Consider the following 7060-nt stretch of genomic DNA (forward strand, 5'->3'; position numbering starts at 1 on the left):
AGTGGACGCCCTGTAATTTTAACAAGAGACAAGTAGGGAAGAGAATACAAAAGCTCCCAAAATAGCTTGCGTTTTATGGGACCTGGGCTGTGTGTTTCTGTAGGGCAGTAAGATGTATTGATTTCCCCCCATTTTTTTATTTTTTGCCTTTTGTGGGGAAAGGGGGGGGGGTGGACTCTGCTAGGAGAATATGTAGGCCTCCTGGATCGCAGTGGGAAGAGGCTCGACTTAGGCCTAGCGCCGTATTGATCAGGTCTCCTAAAAGAATAGGATACGTGGAGGATCTACCAAGGTTTCGAAATATCTAGTTTTTTGTTTCTTTTCCCTTTTGGTTGATTTCTCTTTGATGTTGGTTATTCATATTGCTACTCAGGCCTTTTTGTAACACATTACTATTTATGTGGGTGTCAAACTAACGTCCAGCTGGTCTTATGTCTAGAGAATATTCTAACTACATGTAAGAAAAAGAAATGAATATGGTCAGGGCATTTAATATAAATGACGGATAATACATGAACATTAAGAATAACAGGATGGGTCCCTAGAGATTTCAAAAGAAACAGGGGAAGGAAGAGAAAACGATGGATTGAGTAAATAAGAAAATTTGTGTGTATAGACTGGCATAGTAAAGACAGTAAATGGAAGACAGGAAAACCTACCTATAAGAAACCCGTGCGCCTGATCAGCGCCATCTTTTGCCGACGCGCCCTACTAATTACCTAAAAAAATACGGGGTTGCGGTATTTCGGAAGGCTCATATGTTACTATAAAAGTTATCCAATAATTGGTCTAATATTATTCATCTAGTTATTTTCCGTAAGTTTATATTAAATCATATTGATCATTAGACTACTTCTATAGCTTGTTGCTTGTTCATTCACAAAATGCAAGTTAAGGTTAGGCTGTGTGTTTAATGTATATATGATATTGCAAATACAACTTACAACATATGTAAAAGACATGCATCCAAAATAGGAACTGTACCTAAGACTAAACTAGATGGGAGAGGATTAATGGTGGGTTGTCTAATATTGTCTTAGGCTTGTTAAGTCAAATTTTTCTCATGCCATAAAGAGGTATGGCCAGAAAAGATCCTCTAATTTTTCTGCTTTTAATGTGATTTTTGTTTCTAGAGGTATGAGTGCGGTTACATTACTGTAGTAAAATAAGGGCCTCTCGAAATGGCCTCAGACTTTATTAGGCCCTGTTTCAATGTATAATCTCGAACTTTGATAAGGTACACATGTTCTGCAAGTTATAATCATAAATACATTCAATATACAATCTTACCTAAACTTTGCATCGATAAATGCGAGGAAAAGATGCACCAATAAATGATAGTTTATGCTTGAAGGGCAATATATTCAACATATGCTTCTTATTTTACATATGGCGACGGCATTGCTTCAATTGTTTTGAAGACTTGCGTTAGCGTTATCAGATTGTTTAGATCCCAAATTCTTCTGAGAATAATGGAAATACAATATAATCATTAACTGAATGAAAATAGATAAACTTTAAGTACGTTTTTTTTTTCAGCTAAATTTTGTTTTATGCATGGTGTAGCATATATTTGTATGAGGCCTGAAAAGAACCCTGTTGAAATATTTTACATAAAACAACACTGAGTCTTGAGTAAGTAACCAAGCAAGCGCACTATATATCAGCGCCATCTGTTGCCCTGCTGAAATGCTCACAAAAATATAAGCGACGTTCCTGTCTTCCCTGTACTGTCTTTGCTGGCATAGAAAGACCACAAACAGACGCGAGTGAAAGGACATGTCTGAGACCTTTGTACTGTAGTGGACCAGTTACAGTTGATGATGTCTAGGTGTTACCCTGCCTGTGTACTGTAGGCATTATTGTATGGGATGAGGCTGTTACTTTCACATTGGTAAAGGGTACTCATTTGTCGATTGGACGCTGAGTCATTGTTTGATCACCCATCCAATTTAAAAACTAACCACAGCGTTGTTCAACTGATATTAAGACCTGCAAAATTAATAATTGTAAAAGAAAAAAAAAAGCAAGCAAGCCTATGTGATTTATAGTGTTAAGAACACTATATGCTATTGACGTGTAATTGGATATTCATGTCGATACACTTGAAATTTAATTAGAATAATCTGTACTAAATTAAATATATGTGTATGGGGTCCTGATCAGTATTAATGATGTCATTAATATTTTAATTAAACACGGTGTTAGGGAACACTTTGGTTGCTTATACCACTAGTTTTATCCAATTTAGCTTCAAATAATGTTTTTTTTTTCCATCTTCATTAGGTGTTGTTTTCCTTCATCTTCCTTTGTCTTACGGTTCTACTTCAATTGCCATTTACTTTCTTTTCTTTTTTTTCCTAATTCTCTTGATATTCTTTCATTAAACAATTTATCTTTTTCCGTTCTTACTCCTCGGAATACTTCAATTTCTCTTATCATTCTTATTCTTCTCTTTCATATGTTTTTTCTATTTTTTTTAGTTCCCGTGTTCCTTCTTTTTTATACTTTCCCAATAATCTTGGTTTATCAGTCTCCATGAATTTGGATTTCCTCGCTATCCCAAACTTCTTGTCTTCATAAAATGTGAAATAGACTCTCTTCTCCGAGACTCTTGGTATTATGGCATGACTCCATCTCCTGATTGGGTTGTTCTCTTCTTGGTTTTGTTCAATCTAAAAATTATCATCCTTTATTCTATTCCTCGTATACTCGAATTTCCTTTGTCTATGTTCGTTGGTTCATGGATGTTTATTTGTTGTTTTTGTGTATCGCCTATTGTGCTTTACTTCTGTGATGTTGTGTGATGCGCTCTCTCTCTCTCTCTCTCTCTCTCTCTCTCTCTCTCTCTCTCTATATATATATATATATATATATATATATATATATATATATATATATATATATATATATATATATGTATATATAATTAAATGCATATGTATACATATTCATATATACAGTAATTATACAATATATATAAATTTATGTACATATATATATATATATATATATATATATGTGTGTGTGTGTGTTCATACACGAATATGTGTTCGTATGTAAATGTGTATGTAGTGTAAAAACAATGACCTTTTTTTATCTCGTAAGGTATCTAGATTAAACTAATTTCTCAATATCTGTTTTGTGTTACGATTTTGATTTATTAGAATAAAAAAATGCATTGCATTTTTAAACAACAAATTTTGAAAACAATTTTCCCTAGCCATACAAGTCAGAGTTCTTTAATTAGAGAGATTGTTTCAGTTGGTCGTTAAAGTTCGATAACAAACGGCTATCAAACTGGTGAGGAGGGTGGGTAGGTGGGTGAAAAACCCCGCCCCTCTCCAGTTGGAGAACGTTGACTTTTGACCTTTTGGCCCAGGACTGAGAAGGAGGTAGTTGCAGGAAAGGACTCAGGCCTTTCTGACTGTGAAAAATACAAAATTATTGTAAAAATTTGTCATTTGTTCCCACGTAATCATAGTAACCTTTCTCCTTTAATTAAGGAGACCCTGATTGATGAGTTGGAAGTCCCCTAGAACCCAAACTAGTTAGTTCAACTTTCTTCTCTGGAAGTGATCAACGACTGATCTATGAGGAAGCGAAGTGAGGACCATCTGCCTTGCATATGAATGAAAGACATGTAGCTGATCAAAATCTGGAGATCCCTTTAATACAAAGGGATGTCATTTAGAAACAAATACCATGTATTATGGTTAATTTGTTGATATAAAATCCACCATCCCTCTTCCCTCCATCCCCACTTGTTAAAGTGGGATGGGGAGAGACTTTTTTATACTTAAAGAATGGCGCTCTGAAGTGAAACTTACCAGCATGTAACGTTCCGACCACTCTGTCCCCAGAGGGGTGGGGGAAAGAACAATGAAGAAAAGAGCTAGTCATACAGCCATTTATTCCAGACTTCCATCTACACGTTACCATAGACAAGATGTATCCATGGCCTGGGGGGCCGCTTGTCTGATTGCACAGCTACTTGAGTCGCCACCACAGGTATCAAAGGACTTGTAGGTAAACTCCCGCAAGTACAAGGCTGAGAAAGTAGTCACCCTTTTCCAGACACCAGCCTTCAACACTTGGCCCACTGACACGTTTCTCCTGAAGAGTAAGGTGGGGCCAATACTCCTGAGTTCATGACCCCTGGTCCTAGGGTTGGCTCTACGGATCGTCTCATGAAGCCAGAAAGCCACCGTGTTCCTTGACACCTCTTTCATGGATCTGCTTGTGCTAACAAAAAGTTCCGGAGACTCAGGCATGAGATGTTGGACCCTTTTCAGATAGAACCACAGAGCCCTCACTGAATACAAGAGCATCTCCTCTTGATCACCACCTGATGTCTCCAAAAGGGAAGAGGTGGAGAAGGACTCGAACCTGAGGTCCTGCATTGTCAAGTTCTGGGTCTTGGCCACCAAGGCTGACACAGAACTGAAGGAGGCATCCTTCCTCCCCTCAGCATGGATAACTACTTAAGATAGGCCATGTAACTCTCCCGGTCTCTTCAGCCAATGTTAGAGCAAGTAGAAAGAGAGTCGGATCCCTGCTAACGACCTCCTCAACGGCTCAAACATGGTATGCATAAGAGCCTTGAGGACCAAGGTCATGTCCTACTTCTCGGATCTGAAATCCCTGAGTGGACAAGACTGCTTGAAACTCCTCATGAGCATAGAAAACTCTCAGGAAGAAGAAAAAGAGAGGTATATACCCTTCAGTCGGAAGACCAAACTCAAGGCCGAGTGGGAGCCTTTGACAGCCACAACTTATAGATACAAAAATGGTGATACTGTTACATTAACTGACGTTACAGTATATCATTCATTCCTGCCGCAATGTATTACGTATCTCATTTGTTATAATTTATATGTCTCTTGTAAATAAATAAAATCCCTATGTACTTATTTATCCGTATGCATTGTATTACCGTTTTATTATGCATTCTTATCCATTGCGTTATTAAGTGTGGCAACACCCCGACGACATGGCAACATTGTACTTTCCTGCCTTGGGGCATCACACAGATGGATTGATTTTCGTTCGTCACCCAAGGCAGACGTATTTCCTGCCTTTTTTATATTCCTGTATTGCTCCTTCTCAGTAGAACTTACGTTAATTTCAAGATTGTTTTTCCTTCCCAACCTCGCTAGGAACCTCACATTACACACATACCCACTTAGCTTCAGGAGCCGATTTTATTCATTTAATCAAGTATCATGAACAAAGTCGGATTCAAGAGGATGAAAAAAGATGCCCAGAACAGAATTTTTGACACAAGAAAGAACAACAACGTCAACAGTAGGAAAGTACTTGCTTTATAGCATTGTTGCAGAGGTTGCTTCCTGTTACCTTCCAACCCAATAGCACACACACCCTTTCAGTCACTATATCATCTACGTTGTCAGTGCCAACTGTTTCATCCACAGGTTCATCAGTAACCACACCTCAAAAACCCATCACTCAGAACCTGCCTCCCTTTCAGGCAGATGCCATTTTTCAAGTTTTTCAGGAATGGAGACAGATGGGAAGATTATTCTGTCATAGTGGATTTATCCAAGCTACCTAGAGAGAAGCAACTCATTCCGCTAAGAATGTGCCTCACTCTCGAGATGCAGAGGATCTTGAAGCACACCCAATACAGACAAGATGGTAGGAGAGGTCTTAGACGAGCTGCAGGATCATGTGAAAAGTCTGCACAATGAAGCCATCCATGGAAGAGAAGTTTCAAGTTGTAAGCAGTTTGAGGGAGAAACTGGGAATTTATCACTGTATGTGGAAACTCAAATGACAATGATAATTCTTATGGATATTAGGGATGAGAAACTCGTCCAGGAGGTGGTCAACAGGTCGTTCATATAAGGCTGCCAGGAAGGTTACTTCTGCCATTCGAGCCCCACCCTCTCAGCTACGTGTCGTTACGACATACAACAATACGGAAAGAAAGTGAGAAGAATCATTTTTAAACCCCACGACCTAAACCAGCCAGTCCCTGCCTGTGTTGTGCATGTAATCACCGTTCTTCTGAAGTTTTTCTAGTCATAGAAAGCAACTGCAAAAACAGCGGTCGACAAGATAATTGGGCCATGACGCCAAAGTGCCCAGCCAATGCAGTTCAGTGCTGCGGTTGTCATCATGTGGGCCATTATGATAAGTACTGTAAGACAAAGAAGAAAGGCAGTACATAGGGTGGCCCTTCAAGTGACACAGTTACCCCATCATCAGGTAAATCACAGGTCAGAAAGAAATCACAGGCCATAAAGACATCCAGCTCTCGTCGAGTTAAAATGTACTGCAAGATGCCTAACCCTGTCTTTGTCCTTCTAACGTATGGCTAGGCTAAATCCCGGATTGAGACGTTACCTGACACAGGCGCTGAAATCTCTGCAGTTGGACCTCGGCATCCTGACATACTTAAGACACCTAGGAGTAGTTTGAAGCCATTCTTTGGTATTATTGGGGAAAAACCACCCGTTCATGAGTTTTTGGACCCCTTTGTATAAAGACAATTATGGGGGACTCCAGTGGGAAACCGGGTTTTTTTGGTTGGGAAATGTCATAAACGAGTTATTTACAGCAATAATAATGGTCAGAAATGCAAAATAAGCCCAAGATAACCAGTTGAAAAAATATATGGTTCATGTAAATGGCTGAAAACTGGCCAAACATGGTTATTTAACACTTTTGAGATTTGCAAAAGGGTACAGAACCTAACAAACCCACCTAACGTAACCTAGTCATTCCCAAGTCACAACCACTAGCTGGGGGCAACCCCCAGACCCCTTTCCCAGGTCATAACCCCTAGCCAGGGGCAAACCCCCAGACTCCCTTCCCAGGTCACAGCCCCTAGCCGGGAGCAAGCCCCCGGACCCCCTTCTCAGGTCACACCCGTTAGCCGGATTGATTTGATTTAACTATAGATTTCTTATATGAAATTTACCAATGACTGATATAAAAGTTTTTATTACAACATAAAAGTGTTAATGTTATATGGAATCCATATGTTATTATATTTAAGCAAATAACTTTAATAATAAATGCACTATAGTATAGA

Source organism: Palaemon carinicauda, chromosome 30 (assembly GCF_036898095.1).
Source record: "Palaemon carinicauda isolate YSFRI2023 chromosome 30, ASM3689809v2, whole genome shotgun sequence".
In the NCBI taxonomy this organism is placed as follows: Eukaryota; Metazoa; Arthropoda; class Malacostraca; order Decapoda; family Palaemonidae; genus Palaemon; species Palaemon carinicauda.